Consider the following 18,683-nt stretch of genomic DNA (forward strand, 5'->3'; position numbering starts at 1 on the left):
TGGGCCAGTCACTTGACCCCAATTGCCTCACTAAAAAAAAAAAGAAAACCCCAAACGGAGTTATAAAAAGTCAGGTATGACTGAAAAAAATGAACAAACCCCATTTATCCTGTATGTAGCTTATTTGTACATATGTGTTTGCTTGGTGTCTCCCCTATTGGATGGTAAGATCCTTGAATATGAAGCCTGTCTTTTACCTCTTTTTGTATCTTCAGCTCTTAGCACAGTGCTTGATACATAGTAGGAGCTTAATAAATATTTATTGATAAACTGATTTATAATGTTGATAAGTACCTTAATATAATTAACTTCCTTTGTAATCCCATGTGTTTTACTGTATGCATTTACTTTGTGAAGGCTTCACCATAGTGCCAAAGGAATCCATGACACAACTAGGGTAAGGACTTCTGGGCTAGAAAGTCTGCTGGTGTTGGGATCCTAGATGATACAGTGACAATGCAATGGCTGTATACTATAAGGTACAAAATGGATTTGGGAGTCAGGAGGCCTGAGTTTGGATCCTCTTTCAGACATGTGTTGTGTGATCATAGACATGGAAGTTTCAGAATTTCACTTTCCTCATTTAGAAAGTGGTGATAGATAATAATAGCTATACTATCTACCTCATGGGTCATAGATTTAGAGGCAGAAGGGACCTCAGAGATCAACGGGTCCAGGCGTCTTAAAAGTGCTGCAGAAATATTAATTTCTTTCTTTTTCTTTTCCCAAAAGACCTTGGGGAAATCTGAATTGGTTTATTGGATTCATGTTTGTCTGTGCTAGGGTATATTCAGTCTCAGACCTCCAGGGTCATCACAAGCAAGACATAAATCTCAAAGATAATTTCATAACAAATTTTCATTCCTCAATATCCTCTAGAAACCAATGGCCTAGGATATACTGGAGTGAAAACTGGCATATAGAGGGAAGAAGCTTCTCGGTAGTCACCATTTTCCTTTCTGAATTCAGTTCATGTCTATCCACTACTTTTTTTTTTTTTGGCAGGGCAATGAGGGTTAAGTGACTTGCCCAGGGTCACACAGCTAGTAAGTATAAAATGTCTGAGGTCAGATTTGAACTCAGGTCCTCCTGAATCCAGGGCCTGTGCTTTATCCACTGTGCCCCCTAGCTGCCTCCTCTATCCACTCCTTTAACTTGATTCCAGTTTCATTGTGGTGTAGCAGATAAGAGTACTGGACCTGGAGTCAGGAAGACCTGGATTCAAATCCTTCAAATGAGCTTTCTTTCTAAAACGGGAAACAATGTGCATATATATATGTATATGTATGTATGTATGTGTATATATATATGTATATATACACACATATATATTTATTGATGGACTGATTTACAATGTTGATAAGTACTACGCATATATATGTGCCCAGCAGTGGGGATTCTTTAAGACTGTAAATTTCATAACAGTTGCTAATATGCATTGGTAGAGGAAGTTTCCTATATTAACATTTAAAAAAACAAAAGAATAAAACCCTTCTAATTAGATAAAATATGAAACAAATGAATTTATACAAATGCAGGATAATTGCCCTCAAACATGGCTGCAAGTTACACAGCTCATATTAATTTAGCTGCTGATCTTCTACGGATGACCAGCCAATAGATGAGAACCAAGAAGTTCCACTCTCTTCCTTCCAACCCCAGTCAGTTGCTAGTCTCTGAGGACTGCCCCTACCCTTTAAAATTAAAATTCCAAAGGTCATTTAGGAAGCACAAAACCAATTAAGCTGACACTCCCTTTCTGTAAGATAATACCTCTATCCCAAAGGTCTCAAATGCAAGGTTTGAAATTCCATGGTGAGAATTATTTAAAAAACAACACCACAGGTCTTAAAAATAAAGGACAAAAGTAAGAACTCGAGGAACTATTTCTTAAAAAACACAATGTTATGGTTTGTTGGAAATACTGCCTTCCAAAAGATACTTTTTATCTCACTTAAAGTGCAATAACAGGGGCAGCTAGGTGGTGCAGTGGATAAAGCACTGGCCCTGGAGTCAAGAGTACTTGAGTTCAAATCCTGCCTCAGACACTTAACACTTACTAGCTGTGTGACCCTGGGCAAATCACTTAACCCCAATTGCCTCACTTAAAAAAAAAATGCAATAACAATCAAACACAAACCAATATGAGTCATACACCTATAAAAATGTCATCTTCCATAGCTGAGCTCTTCAAAAAAACATAGAAACTGGTAGGTAGTCAGCATGGAAAGGTACAGACATTGTCAGATACACTTTCTTTCCTTTGGGAGAATGAAAAAGTTATGAAGTGGGGAAATAGGTCAATTTGAATTTGACCAAGTTTTAAATTAACGGGAATGCATATAAATAATTATTGCCAGCTTAGATTAAGAGCTCATTTGTAATAGTAAAAATGACACAAAGTTCCCTACGAGGTTAGATTCTAATTACAGATAAGCAAGAACATAAACCTTATAAAATAAAATATGATTATGTCTTCCCAATACAAGCTAAACAAATCATTGTGTAATCTATGAAGCAATGGGTTTTGGTGATTTAAATCAAGTCCTAGTTCTTCAAGATCCTGCAAGTATTGTCTGATTTCCTAGGTCAACTATATCTTACCCATTAAAAATATATTTACGTATATGCCAATCTATACCTCTGTACACATTATATGTATTCATGCATGCATGGATGTACGTATGTACACACATACTGTTGTTGTTGCTGTTTGTCCTTTGTTTTGGAAGGGGACCATGACATTGGGAGGTGATGTCATGACTTGCAGTGAATTGGATTTAAATGAGGGAGGGCTATGCAAAGTCACCAGTCTCACTCTCAGAGTCATCTGGGTCCAGTGGTAAGATATGCATCAGGACAACCAGAGATGGTCCTGGATGTTTGAGACAATTGGGGTTAAGTGACTTGCCCAGGGTCACATAGCTAGTAAGTGTCAAGTGTCTGAGATTTGTTTTTTGTTTGTTTGTTTGTTTGTTTTTTAGTGAGGCATTTGGGGTTAAGTGACTTGCCCAGGGTTACACAGCTAGTAAGTGTTAAGTGTCTGAGGCTGGATTTGAACTCAGGTACTCCTGACTCCAGGGCCGGTGCTCTATCCACTGCACCATCTAGCTGCCCCTGAGATTTGTTTTTTAAAAAAATAATAAACATTTTTATTTATAGTTTTTAGTTCCATTTTTTTTATCCCTCCTTCCCTTCTCCCCTCCCTGAAGTGGTAAACAATCAGATATAGGTTATACACGTGCAAATATGTAAAACATTACCATATTAATTTTGTACAAGAAAACTTGAATAAAAGAAAAAATGAAAGAAAGTGAAAAATAGCACGCTTCAGTTTGTGTTCAATCAGTATCAGTTCTTTCTTTGGAGGTGGATAGTATGTTTCATAAATAGTCTTTTGGGATTGTCTTGGATCATTGAATTGTTGAGAATAGTTAAGTCATTCACAGTTCTTCATCAAACAATATTGCTATCTCTGTGCAGTGTTCTCTTGGATCTGCTCACTTCATTATACATCAGTTCACACAAGTCTTTCCAGTACTTTCTGAAATCATCCTGCTTGTCATTTCTTATAGCACAATAATATTCCATCACCATCATAAACCACTGCTTGTTTAGCCATTCCCCAATTTATGGGCATTACTTTGATTTCCAATTCTTAGCCATCACAAAAAGAGCTGCTATACGTATTTTTGTACAAATAGGTCTTTTTTCCCTTTTTGGGAATGTCTTTAGAATATAAACCTAGCAGTAGTATTGCTGCCTCGAAGGATATGATATGCACAGTTCTATAGCCCTTTGGGCATGTGTCTGAGATTTGAACTCAGGTCCTCCTGACTCCGGGGCAGTGCTCTATACCTAGCTGCACCTACACATACTTTTAATATCTGCTGATAAGTAGTAGTATTCAAATACACAAATAGGAGCACAAGAAAGGAAAAATGAACAAAAAAGAGATTAGAAATGATTGCATGTGACAGAGGAAAGACTGCTGGTTTGGGCCTATGAGGAATCAGAGGCCTTGGGTTCAAATCCCACTTTTGATCTTTACAGTCTATGTGACCTCAGCAAGTCACTTAACTTCCCTGGGCCTCAGTTTCCTCACATATAAAATGGGAGGTTGTACTAGATGACTTCTGAGGTCCCTTGTAGCTCTAGGTTGTGATGTTTAATATTTAATGTGTAGTCACCTTATTCCTGTCCCACGTGTAGGGAAAGCTAGCTAGGATTTACTTATAAATTAGAAGCTTTAGCACCAGTTTTTGGGCATTAAGCATTTATTAAAGCATACCAAATATTAATAAAGAGAGAACACGTGGAGTTCAGAAAGTTAAGGAAAAGTCTATCTACCCTAGAGGAGAGATAAGAGTCCAGCCTGGCCTGCTTCTTCCAAGAGTCCTCTGCCACCAAGAGCCTGTTCCCAAGACAAACTGCCAGTCCCAGCTTCCTCTGAATCCCGAGGAGAGGTGGTCCATACACACTGCTTCAAGCTAATTGGCTAGCACCACCCAAATCCATTGGTTCACTGGACTTGAGGGTGGTCCCATGTTGAGGTCAGAGTCCACAGTCTCTGAGAACACACCCTCTTCGGAGTCAGGAAGGTGTGGTTTCAATTGAATTAACTTTAAGTACATTAATCAGCAAAGTCAGTCAATCAGTCAATTCCATCAATCTGGGGTCTTTGGGTGTTGGCAAAGCCCATTATTTTCTTACAAGGTCTATAAGCCAAGACTCAGAAAGATATTGACAGATATCGGGCTGAATCTAAGAAGAGGGAAGTTTTTGGTTTGGATGTGTGATTTCATAGGTCTGGGGAACTCCTGGTGAGGAAACTCCTTCCATCAAAGACAAGCTGGTCTTCATATTAGTCTTGGAGAATTGCCTAAGGGCACTAGTAGTCTAAATGATTTACCCAGGGGTTCCCACAGCCAGTGTGTCAGAGGTAGGACCTGAACCTAGATCTTCTTGGCTCTAAGACCAATTCTTAACAGAGGTAAGGCTAGACAGCAGCTCCTTTAAAAACTGTCTATGGATTTTAGGGCCAACAGCAAACTCAATAAGAATCCTTAGTGTGAAATGGCTGAAAACTAATAAAATCTTATGCTGAGTAAAGAAAGATCTGGTGTCCAAAAATAAATAGGTGACAGTCCTGTAATACTTTGTCCTGGTCAGAACACATCTAGAGCAAAGTGTTCAGTCTGGGGTATTGCATTTTAGGAAGAACATTAGAAAACTGGAGGCAGTCCAGAAGAGAGTGACTAAGATGGTGAAGAGCCTTGAGGTCATGTCACATGGGTATCAGTTAAAGGAATTGACTAGGTTTATACTGGTAAGAGAAGGTTTAGGGTCATATGATTGCTATCTTTAGAGGAAGAGACCATAGTGGAACTATTTGATAGCAGAGGATCTAGGTAAGAATCTTGGCTCTGTCCCTTAGTACATCTGTGCTGTTGGGTAGGGCATTTTACTTCTCTATCCCTCAAGTTCCTAATTTACAAAATGAGGAAGTTGGATTAGATGACCTCTGAGGTCTTGTCCAGCTCTTAATTGTAATCCCATATATCAAAGATTTGACATGGAATTGAGATTAGACTCATTCTATTTGGCCCCAGAAGGTGAAACAAGGGAGATGGGTGGATTTTGCAAAGGGATCACTTTAGGCTTGACATCAGGAAAAAGCCCCTCCAAAACCTCCTACCAAAGAGAGCTATCTAAAAAGTGAAATGAGCTATCTAAGGAGGTGATGAGTTTCCTATCATTAGAAGCCCTCAAACAAAAGCTAGATGACCATTGCAGGGGCATGTTGTGGAGACAATTCTTTTTGTTTTGGACTACGTAGCCACTGAAATCCCTTTAAAGTCTGAAATTTTGTGATTTTAAAGTTTTATATCTGTGTATTTCTGTTAATTATTCCTTGTTAACCCCAACCCAAAAGACAGGGTAGTCCTCACACTGTTCTTATTTTCATGGTCCTTTCTAACCTAGCACATATATGTAGATTTGTTGATGTTATTATTAGCTTTTACTACAGAGTTGTCTTCAGTATACATATTGATCTTTGGCATTTGCTTTCTCCATCCTATATTACTTCATATTAGTGTTCTCATTTTTCTTTAGATTTTTCATATCTGTAGTGTCTTACAGAAATTTTCTTATTTTATTGATGCCTCTTGCTTTTACATCCCACTCATTACCAAATTCATTTCTCCCTCCTTAAAACATTGATTTAAAAAAGATTAATAAGAGCACTTCAGCAAAACCAATCACCACATCAACTCTATCTGACGGTATATGCAATATTTCATACCAATAGTCCTCCCAATTAGGAAGGACTTGACTTTTTGTGGGGCAATGAGGGTTAAGTGACTTGCCCGGGGTCACACAGCTAGTAAGTGTCAAGTGTCTGGATCTGGATTTGAACTCAGGACCTCCTGAGTTCAGGGCCGGTGCTTTATCCACTGCGCCACCTAGCTGCCCCTGTGTATATTGTTTTTGTGGTTCTGCTAACTTCACTGGATCATATCACATAAGTCTTTTGATGTTTATCTGAATTATTTATATTCATCATTTCTTAGGGCAATAAAATATTCCATCACATTCATGTACTGAAATTTGTTTAACCATTCCCTATTTGATAGGCACTTACTTTGTATTCAGTTTTTGCTAATAAAAAGTGCTGTCATTAATATTTTGTCATCTATGGAACTTTTTCTCTCTCTTCTTTGACCTTGTTGAGAGGATATATGTTTCACTGTGGAACCTATTCAAAAAGTGTGAATGTTTTACTTATTTTAAAACATAATTCCAAATTGCTTTCTAGAATAGTTGACTATTCTGCATGCCCATTTTCCCACAATACTGACTATTTTCATTTTATGGATCTTTGTCAATTTGTTGGATGTGGAGTGAAATTTCAGGGGTTTTTTTTTGATGTGCATTTCTCTTATTAGTGACTTGGTGAAATCTTTTAAAAAATTATTTTGAATGATATTTTATTTTTTCCAGTGACATGCAAAATCAATTTTAAAGTTCATTTTTTTTTTTTTAAGTGAGGCAATGGGGGTTAAGTGACTTGCCCAGGGTCACACAACTAGTAAGTGTCAAGTGTCTGAGGCCAGATTTGAACTCAAGTACTCCTGAATCCAGGGCTGGCGCTTTATCCACTGCGCCACCTAGCCACCCCTTAAAGTTCATTTTTAAAAATAAAAAAAATTCCACCTCTCTCTGCTTCAACCCTCCTTGAGATGGTAAACAATTTGATATAGGTTATACATGTGCAATCATGTAAAATATATTTCCATATTAGTCATGTTGTGAAAGATAGCACAGATCAAGAAAAAACACAAAAAATAAAGAAAGTGAAAATTGGTATGCTTTGATCTGCTTTCAGATACAATCAGTTCTTTCTCTGGAGGTGGATAGTATTTTTCATTATGAGTCTTTTGGAATTATCTTGATCATTGTATTTTATTTTTTCTAGTTACATGTAGAGATGGTTTTCAACATTTGTTTTTATAAGATTTCTAGTTTCAAATTTTTCTCCTGCCCTTCCTTCCCCCCCCCCCAAGACAGCAAGCAATCTGATATAGGTTATATCATTTACAATTATTATCATACAATATTGCTATTACTGTGTGCAATGTTCTCCTGATTCTGTTAATTTCACTTTGCATCAGTTCATGTAAGTCTTTCCAAGTTTTTATAAAATGAGCCTGTTATTCATTTTTCATAGCACAATAGTGTTCTGTTGCAATTTATATACCACAACTTGTTTAGCTATTCACCAATTGATGGGCATTCCCTCAATTTCCAGTTGTTTGTCACCACAAAAAGAGCTGCTATAAACATTTTTGTAAATCTCTTTGGAATACAGACCTAGCAGTGATATTATTGGGTCAAAGGGTATACACAGCTTTATAGTCTTTGAGCATAGTTTCAAATTGTTCTCCAGAATGATTGGATCAATTCATAATCTTACCAACAGTGTATTAGCACCCCAATTTTCCCACATCCCCTCCAACATTTATTATTTTCCTTTTTATTAGACAATTTGATAGGTGTGAGACAGTACCTCAGAGTTGTTTAATTAGTATTCTTCCAATCAATAGTGATTTAGAGCACTTTTTCATATGACTATAGATAGTTTTGATTTTTTCATTTGAGTTACAAGTATCATCTTCCTGTGTAGGAATGCAAACAGTTTAACCTTATTGAATCCCTTATGTTTTCTTTCCTATTTACTTTGTTATGCTTCTCTTGTATCTTGTATTTAAAAATCAAATTTTCTGTTCAGCCCGGGTCTTTTCAGGAGAGACATCTTTCATATTGAAGCTAATAGTTTATAATTATTTTGAGAACTATTTATGTATATCCTTTGACTATTTTTCAATTGTGGAATGTCTTGGTTTTATCTGGTGTGGTTAATTCACTATTTATTTTAAATACTGAACCCTTATCAGAAATATTTAATGCAGGTTTTCCCCAATGATGTTCCATGTCTTATGTTGATCTTTTTCAGACAAAAACTTTTCAGTTTTATGTAACTATTTTGGTTTTTGTGAGCTCTTCTCTCCTTTGTTTGGTACCTCCTAGAACATATGCATTAATGCATTGTTGGTTGTGAACTGGTCCAGCTATTCTGGAAAGAAATTTGGAACTATACTCAAAAGCTATTAAACTGTGTGTATGCCTTGACCTTGTGATGCTACTATTCAGTTTATATTTCAGAGATCAAAGAAAGAGAACAAGGACCCATACATACAAAAATATTTATAGGAGCTCTTTTTGTGGTGGCAAAGAATTAGAAAGTTAGGAGTGTCCATCAATTAGGAATAGCTGAACAAGCTATGGCATATGAATATGATGGAATGTTATTGTGTTATAAAAAATGACGAAGGGACTGATTTCAGAGAAACCTGGGAAGACTATATGAACTGATAAAGAATGAAATAATCAAAACCAGGAGAACAATTTATACAGTAATAACAATATTGTAAAGACAATCAACTTTGAAAGTCTTAGGAACTCTGATCAATGCAATGACCAACTACAGTTCCACAGAACTCATGACTAAACAAGCTATTCACTTTCTCATAGAGAGATAATGAATTTAGGGTGCAGATTGAGTTATACTTTTAAAAAAACATGGCTAATCCAGAATTTGCTTGATTATATGTGTTTGTAACAAAAGGTTTTCTTTTTCTTTTTTCTTTTCTAGGGGTGGAGGTATAGAAGGGAAAGAAGGAAAATTTTCATTAAAAAATTTTTGATTAAAAAAAATTCTCCTCCTAACCATAGTTGTGAAAAGTATCCAAAGTATCCTTCTCTTCTCCTCTTCTTTCTTCTTCTTCTTCTTCTTCTTCTTCTTCTTCTTCTTCTTCTTCTTCTTCTTCTTCTTCTTCTTCTTCTTCTTCTTCTTCTTCTCCTTCTTCTCCTCCTCCTCCTCCTCCTCCTCCTCCTCCTTCTCCTCCTCCTCATTCTCTTCCTTTTCTTCTTTCCTTCTGCTTTTCCTTCTCATCTTCCTCCCCTCCTCCTCTTTATCCTCCTCTTCTTTCTCCTTCTCCTGGTATAAAGTGTTGGCTTTAACCTAATCTTTGCCAAACTATTTTCCAATATTCCCAGAAGTTCTTGTCAAATAGGAAGTTCTTATCCAATTAAATTTGTGCTCTCACTTGATCAAACCCAAGATCAAAATTATTTAAATTATTTACTATTCTATTTTTAACTAGTACCAAATAATTTTGATGACGCATGTTTTGTGTGTGTGTGTGTGTGTGTGTGTGTGTTTTGCGGGGCAACGAGGGTTAAGTGACTTGCCCAGGGTCACACAGCTAGTAAGTGTCAAGTGTCTGAGGCTGGATTTGAACTCAGGTCTTCCTGAATCCCGGGCTGGTGCTTTATCCAATGCACCACCTAGCTGCCCCCAATGATGCATGTTTCATAATATAATTTGAGCCCTGCAGGTGTCATGCCACCTTCATTCCTATATTTCTTTCCTTATTTCTGAAATTCTAGTCCTTTTCCTCCCTACAAATGAATTTTTCTATTTAGCCTAACTCTATAAAATATCTTCTTGCTAGTCTTATTGTCATAGCATAAAATCTGTAAATAAAATTGTCATAGTTATTACATTGTTATGATCCAACAATGAAAAATAGCTGTCTCCGATTATTTGTCATCATTATTATTATTTTTGGTGAAGCAATTGGGGTTAAGTGACTTGCCCAGGTTCACACAGCTAGTGTCAAGTGTCTGAGGCCGGATTTGAACTCAGGTCCTCCTGACTCCAGGGCTGGTGCTCTATCCACTGTGCCACCTAGCTGCCACCTGTCATTATTATTTTATTTTATTTTATTTTTTTTGGTGAGGCAATTGGGGTTAAGTGACTTGCCCAGGGCCACACAGCTAGTAAGTGTTAAGTGTCTGAGGCTGGATTTGAACTCAGGTACTCCTGAATCCAGGGCCAGTGCTTTATCCACTTCACCATCTAGCTGCCCCTGTCATTATTTTTTAAAAGAGTGTTTTATAATTCTATTAATATATGATTATAATGCTCTATCCTTGGCCCTCTTCTCTTTCTACACTCTTTCTGTTGGTGATCTCATCAGTTTTCAAGGGTTATCATTTCTATGTGAATGAATCCCACAGTAATCTATATATTCAGTTTTTGTCTCTGTCCTGAATTCAAGTCCCACATCACAAACAACCAGAAATTTCCAACTGAATATCCCACAGGTATATCAAACTTAATATACACAATACAGGATTAATTATCTTCCCCTCCCCCCAAATTCACCCCTCTTCTGAACTTCCCCATTTCTGTCAAGGGCACATACCATCCTTCCCATTATTGAATTCCCAACTTTGGGATCATCCTTGACTCCTCACTTTTCATCAAACCACACACCCAATCAATTCTCAAGTCTTGTCAAATTTACTTACACCCTATCTATCATATTCAGCACCATCTCCCTATTCATTCAGCTCCTGCCCTGTGGGGACTACATCGCTTTTCACTTGTTGTACTGCAATAACCTCCTAATTGGCTTTCTCATTTGAGCCTTTCCTCTCTTTAGTGCATCCTCCACACAGCTGCCAAAGTAATTTCTTAAAGTGCAATTTGACCTTGTCACTCTTCTGCTCAACAAACTCCAGAGGCACTACATTACCTCTAGTATCAAGTATGAACTCCTCTGTTCGACACTTAAAGCATTTTGCAACCTGGCTCCAACCTAGCTCTCTAGTCTTATTATATATTACTCCCTTTCATGCACTGAACAATCCAGATGAACTGGACTTTGCTATTCTTCACACATAATATTCTATCTACTGTCTCTCTGCCTTTGTACCGACTGTCCCCCATGGCTGAAATGAACTCTTACCTCTGTTTCTTAGGATCCCTAGTTTCTTTCAAAATTTAGTGTGTCAGCTTCTACCTGAAGCTTTTCCTGATCTCCAAGCTGAAAATGCCTATTACCTTTTAAAAAATCATTTATTTTTTGCATTTATAGCATGTATATGTATGTATGTGTGTATATAGATGTATGTGTATGTGAATGAATGAAATTTGAGTTTTCCTCTATCATACTTAGCTATATTTTATTTTATTTTATTTATTTTATTTATTTTAATTTTTTATTTTTTGGTGAGGCAATTGGGGCCAAGTGACTTGCCCAAGGTCACACAGCTAGTAAGTGTTAAGTGTCTGAGGCTGGCCTTGAACTTAGGTCCTCCCGACTCCAGGGCCAGTGCTCTACCCACTGCTCCACCTAGCTGCCCCCAGCTATATTTTATTTTGTTAGTAAAACATAAGATTTGCCTTACTTCCATTAAATTACCCTAATCCCTATTTTATGTTATAAACACACTCATATGCACACAGAAACTCTAGCCCAGACCCAAATCTACAGCACTAGCTATAGTTCCACTCTCAGTTTTACACAAACACACAGAAACTTATTAGGCACATACACACATCCCACAGTACTAAGTAACACCTACCCACAGCACGAAGCCCAGTTTCTAAATTAGTTCAATCACTTCTGTGCTTTTCTTTCCTAGATAGGTGTCACTTTAGGAATACCTACTGTTCCTCTCCCTGTTTTTTGCTTGTTAAATATTTGTGATACCAATAAAAAATTGCTCATCCCTACACTTCTCTCTTTACTTTTATTTTGTCTTGTTATTTATTTATTTATTGCCATATTTATGTTGTTAGTTGTCAACCAAAATGATCTTAATGTTGGGCATTTGCTAATTGAATCAAAGTCTTTGCTGCTTTAGTATTCCACTGAGATGGTTCAAATAGGGAAATCATAGCAACACTTCTGCCATTCTGTGGTTCCTTCCAGCATCTGACCTCCTCCCTACCCCCTTGAAATAATTGGAGATCACTCCAATCTGCAATTGTTTTGATAGCCTTATTGTAACATTTTACATGAATTCTCCTCCAAATTCTTTCTCTTCCCCTCACTCTGGGGACCACTGCAGATCATAACAACCCCAATGGAGTTTTACTTATCCTGAATAATGGTTTCTTATGTAAATAGTATTTTATTTTTCCAATTACTTGTAAAGACAATTTTCAACATTCATTTTTATAAGATTTTGAGTTCCAAATTTTTCTTCTCACTTCCTTCCCCCAGACAGCAAGCAATATGATATATTATAAATTTGTAATCATGTAAAACATATTTCCACATTAGTCATGTCATAAAGAAGAAACAGAACAAAAGTTTTTTAAAAACCATGAAAAAAAAACAAAGAAAGTGCAAAGTAGTATGCATTCAGACTTCATCAGTTCTTTCTTTCTCTGGATGTGGAGAACATTTTCTACCATGAGTCTTTTGGAATTGTCTTGGATCATTGCATTGCTGAGAAGAGCTAAATCAATCCTAGTTGATTGTTGCACAGTGTTACTATTACTGTGTACAATGTTCTGGTTCTGCTCACTTCATTTAGCATCAGTTCATTTAAGTCTTTCCAGGTTTTCCTGAATAACATTTATAATAAGTCTTTCCTCCAGTTCTGTCATCCTTTGAGACAAGTTGGGTTATAATGCTTGAGGAGGCAGAATAGCTTAGTGTAAAGAGCACTAGATAAGAAGCTAGCCAACCTGGGCTCTGTCACTTAATACCTGTCTGATTTTAATCTCTGCCTTAGCTTCCTCATTTGTGAAGCAAGGTGGTGGGACTAGATGTTCTTTAAAGGTTCCATCCAATGAGACATCTATAATCCCGTGGCTCCACTGTTGTTTTGCTAACCCTGTATAACATTACACTGAATCCCCTGCTAGTAATTTAGTGACTCAGTCTTATTACACACCACTCCTCTTCACACACACTACAGAATCACACGAATCTTCTTGTTGATTCTCACATGTAATACTTCATTTCCAGGCTGTCTACCATGCCTGCTATGTACTCCTTCCTTATGTCCACCTCCTAGAATCTCTAGTATCTTTCAAGGGGCACACTCTATATGAATACATTTAAAAAATAACCCTCAGCTGCTTAGGAATGGAAACTGCTAATATCTTCCCTCCTAAATCATCTTTTTTCTATTTTGTATATACATACATATGTCTACACACATGTACACACATTGTCTCCCTTTGCTAGATTGTAAGTTCCTTAATATTAAGACATATTTTTACTTTTGTCCTCATACTACCAACTCTTAGCACGTTCTTGACATATAGTAGGTGCTTCATAAATGCTTGTTGATTGATTGCAAAACCCTCATTTTGTCCATGAAGGTCTGGAGTGTGACAACAATACTTCTGAGTGAATTGAATTCTGTTTCTCTCTGAAGTCTGGAGAATGCTATTAATCTGTAATCCATTCCTTGATCTTACTATATGTGGGAAATTTTCTTGGGCAATTCTGAAAAATCATGGTTAGAGTCTTACTTTACTTTTTTGGGGGGAAATGTGATGGTTCTGAAATTCTCTCTCAAAGCTCTATCTTATAGTTCCTTCATCTTTGCTTCCACAGTTTTCAAGCCTTTCTCCAACTGATAAATACTTTGAGCTTTCTTTGCTATATAATTTGTCACTTTTGCTGATTTGCTTTCTAGCAAGAGAATTTTTCACAATTACTTGCTTTTATTCTAATTTTCCCAAGCCTTCTCCATATTGTTGAATTTTATTATTACTTAGTCTTCTTTATTTTAATAGACTTCCATTAGAGTTGTCAGATATATATATATATGTATAAAATATATATATATATATATACATACACGTGTATAGATAATTAATCTGTGTTAGGTTCTCTGTGATTTTTAGCATAGACAAACAGACACACACACACACATACAAAGTGTCTTGTACTAGATCCAACTTCATTCCTGAGACTGTTGCTGAACTTAATTTTTTCCCTCTGATAACTTTTTGTGAATCTCTTTATCTTTAATACTCATTTATCACTTCCTCTCCCCTCCTTGTTTCTTCATCTTTATTTTTCTTATTTGAGAGGATAATTTCTTTTGAGGCTATTTTCTAACTTTTTATTTTTTGGTGTTGTCCAAAAACCTTCTATTTTTTTTCCGCAACTGATCAATAAACAGTTGCTGAGCATCTACTATGTGCCCTACTCTATGCTAGTTGCTGGGACCAAAGTGGAACAGTTCCTGCCCTCAAATAGCTAACAGTCTATCATTTTATGGGTCTAGACTTTGTTGCAACAAGTTGCCTCTCCCTGATTGTCATTTCTCCATGACCTACCCTTTTTCTGAACTTTGTGTATTTGGTTAGAAACTTCCATGCCCCATGTGACTTCATTAATTGTTATCTCCCTGCCTGTGTTATTACTGGTGAGAAATCAATCAAGCACCTGAGCAAGACATTCCCTTTCCCCATTCCTGTAAAACACCTTTCCTTCTTTGAATTATTTTATAATTCTCAGAGCACAGGAGGGACAGAAGTCATGTATGCCTGTGGCAAATTGGGAGACATGACAAGATCCTGGCGTAATTTGGGTCAAGAGGGTTGATTCTTCTAAGGTCAACAATTCCCTTCCTCCTCCTACCATGGCCTGAAGATCATCTCACTCAGCCCAGGACACACTTTTTTGTTTTGGGTTTTTTGGAGGAAAGCATTTATTTATTTATTTATTCATTCATTCATTTATTCAGTTATTTATTTATTCATTCAGTTATTTATTTATTTATCTATCTATTTGTTTGTTTGTTTATTTATTTATTTATGAAGGGCAATGGGGGTTAAGTGACTTGCCCAGGGTCACACAGCTAGTAAGTGTCAAGTGTCTGAGGCGAGATTTGAACTCAGGTACACCTGAATCCAGGGCCGGTGCTTTAACCACTGTGCCTCCTAGCCGCCCCAGGGAAAGCATTTATTAAGTTTCTACTATATTCCAGGCACTGTGCCAAATGCTGGGAATGCAAATACAGGTAGAAAAAAAATCTAATCCTTGCCCTCAAAAAGCTTACATTCTAATGGGAAGGACAACACATAAAAGAGAGTGGGATAAGGGATGGAGCAAGGTATATGGGGTTGGGGCAATAGAGGAAGTCTGGAGTACGCCTTGGAGAGAAATCAGACATGGTCAGTCTAGTCCTCCATGGGAGGATTTACCCAATCACAGGGAGGGGTACAGGGTCAGAGGGTACTTGTGAAGTTTGAATTCCAGGTCCAGAGTGAACTTCTAGGATGCAGAGGTTCCTGGAGCACAGCAGAGAAAAGTCTGGAGTATAGCCTAGAGAGGAATGAAATTCTCTGGCTAAGTCAAATATAATGAATATGTACCTACCTACCTACCTATCTACCTACATACGTCTGTCTGTATGTATGTATATATATATATATATATATATATATATATATATATATATATGTGTGTGTGTGTGTGTGTGTGTGTGTGTGTATAAAATTATTCTATATATACTCCTATTTATCAATTCTTTCTCTGGATGAAATGTCATTTTTCTTCATATGATCAGACTACCTGAAAGTTATGATCAAAAAGAGAATCTAGATATAATATTATAAGAAATTACTATGTAAAATTTCCCTGAAGTTCCAGAACAAGAGGGTAAAGTAGAAATAGAAAAAGATTTACTGTTCACCACCTGAAAGAGATCCCAGGAAGAAAACTTAGAGAATATCATAACTAAGTTTCAAAAATCTCTAATTGCTCATTAAACTAGATACTGAAATAAATTTTTTTTTGAGGTGAAGAGGGTTAAGTGACTTGCCCAGGGTCACACAGCTAGTGTCTGAGGCCGGACTTGAACTCAGGTCCTCCTGAATCTAGGACTGGTGTTTTATCCACTACACCACCTAGCTGCCCCCCTGAAATAATATTCTTAAACTCAACTTGTCTGAGATTGAACTCATTATCTATCTCCCCAAACCCTTCCCCTCTTCCTAAATTCTCTATTATTGTTCAGGTCACCACAATCTTCTTAGGCCCCTAGGCTCCCAACGTAGGTGTCATCCTTGTCTCCTATTCTCTCACAACCCCTATATCCAGTCAGTGATCAAGTTGTGTCACTTCTACCTTTGTAACATCTCTTACCTACACTCCTCTCTCTCCCCTGTCACTGCTACCATCTTGGTGCAGGCCCTCGTCCCTTCATGCCTGGACCATCTCCAGGACCTGTTGATTGGTCTCCCAGCCTCAAGTTTCTCCCCAGTTAAGTTTATCTATCAAAGTGATATTGCTAAAGTGCAGATCTGACTATGTCAGTGCTTCATTCTATAAACTTCAGTGACTCCCTGTTATCCCCAGTATCTAATACAAAATCTGTTTGGCTTTCAAAGCCCTTTATAACCTGGCTTCTTCCTACCTTTCCGGTTTTCTTATTCCTTACTTCCCTCCATGTACTTTTTGCTGTTCCTTGAACAAGACAGTCCATGTCCTGATTTCCAGTGTTTTCACTGAATGTCCCCCATGCCTGGAACTTGTTCCTTTCTTGTCTCTGTCTTTAAGTCTCAGTTAAAGCTCCACCTTCTGCATGACGCCTTTTCCAGTCCTCCTTAATCTTAGTGCCTTTGCTCTGAGGTACTTCCTTATCTACAATTTATCCTGTATATATCTTGTTCATACATAGTTGTTTGCATACTGTTTCCCTCATTAGGCTGTGAGTTCCTTGAGAGTAGAGATTATTTTATTCCTTTCTTTGTATTCCTATCACTTAGCACAGTGCCTGTTGCATAGCCAGCACCTAATGCTTGTTCACTGACTGTCACTAATGGAATCACACATCCACCCTTAACAAAATAATAACTCATATTTATTTACCATATTGAAGTTTACAAATCATTTCACTCACAATAATCCTGTGGAGGGAAGAAATGCAACTATTATTATTTCCACTTTATAGAAAAGGTTACTGAAACCCAATACTTTGCCCACAGTCATACAGGAAGTCATTGTTAGAGTCAAGATTCAAACCCAGGTCTTTTGTTTACTCCTCATCCAGTGCTTCTTTCTTTTTTTTTTTTTAATAAATGTTTCAAATTTATATCTTTTTTTTTTTTTTTAGTGAGGCAATTGGGGTTAAGTGACTTGCCCAGGGTCACACAGCTAGTAAGTGTTAAGTGTCTGAGGCCGGATTTGAACTCAGGTACTCCTGACTCCAGGGCCGGTGCTCTATCCACTGCGCCACCTAGCTGCCCCTCAAATTTATATCTTTTTAAAAACATCATTCTCACTTCCAAATGATCCCCCCACCAAAAAAAAAAAAAAAAAGGAAACCCAAACCTCTGTAACAAATAAGGACAGTTAAGCAAAACAAAGGGAGGCATCAGGCAGGTCTGATTCCATATGTCTTGGTCCTTACCCATAATCCACCACCTCTCTGGAGAAAGGCCTATTTCACTGTCAGTCCTCTGATCATTGATTAGATTTCTGTCATCTTTCAGTGATATTTTTCTATTCGTGATTTGTGTAAATTGGTCTCCTGGGTCTGTTTACTTCACCTTGACTCTCCAATATTCCTCATACTGGACAATGTAGCCCCTTTCATAATCATCACTGATATTTTGGCTGTAAGAAAAATTTCTGCTAGTCATTCTTGCTGTATTTTCTTTAAGATACCACTGTGCTTTCTTGACTGGATCTCCATCTCTTACCCTGGGGCGATTTTGTCTTATGGGTGGTCAGCCCCAGTCACCCAACCAAGCCTCACAGACTTCTTTCCGATATCTCCCTCCTTAGTCTATCACTAACCCATCTCTTGCTCAGGGGATCATAATCAATTCAACACTAACATTGCCTCTGGAAAGGGCACATCGATTACCCTATAGCTGCACCCACTGTCCCTGTGACTTTCCAAATTAAAATATTTCTCCCTGGCTGCTACTCTCCTGAATGTATTGCCTCCTCCATTCTTTGGCACGGGTTCTTTGTCAGTCTGGCAAAGCCCAAGGAGTTCTTCTCAGATGAATGTCTTTAAACAAATAAGATACATAAGACTGCAAAGGAAACCAATTTTATTAAAATATAGTTATTAAAAAATTTTTAAGGTTCACTGACTCCAGGTTAATAGCTCCTACCAGAATGTAAGCACTTTGAAGTGAGGATGTATTTATATTCCCAGTGTTTTGCACAGTACCTGACACATAATAAGCACTTAATAAATACTTTCATTCATTTATTTATTCTTTACTTATTGTTTTTTTGCCAAGCAAAGAGGAACTTGTGGTCTGCATTTTTTTT

Source organism: Dromiciops gliroides, chromosome 2, assembly GCF_019393635.1.
Source record: "Dromiciops gliroides isolate mDroGli1 chromosome 2, mDroGli1.pri, whole genome shotgun sequence".
Lineage (NCBI taxonomy): Eukaryota > Metazoa > Chordata > Mammalia > Microbiotheria > Microbiotheriidae > Dromiciops > Dromiciops gliroides.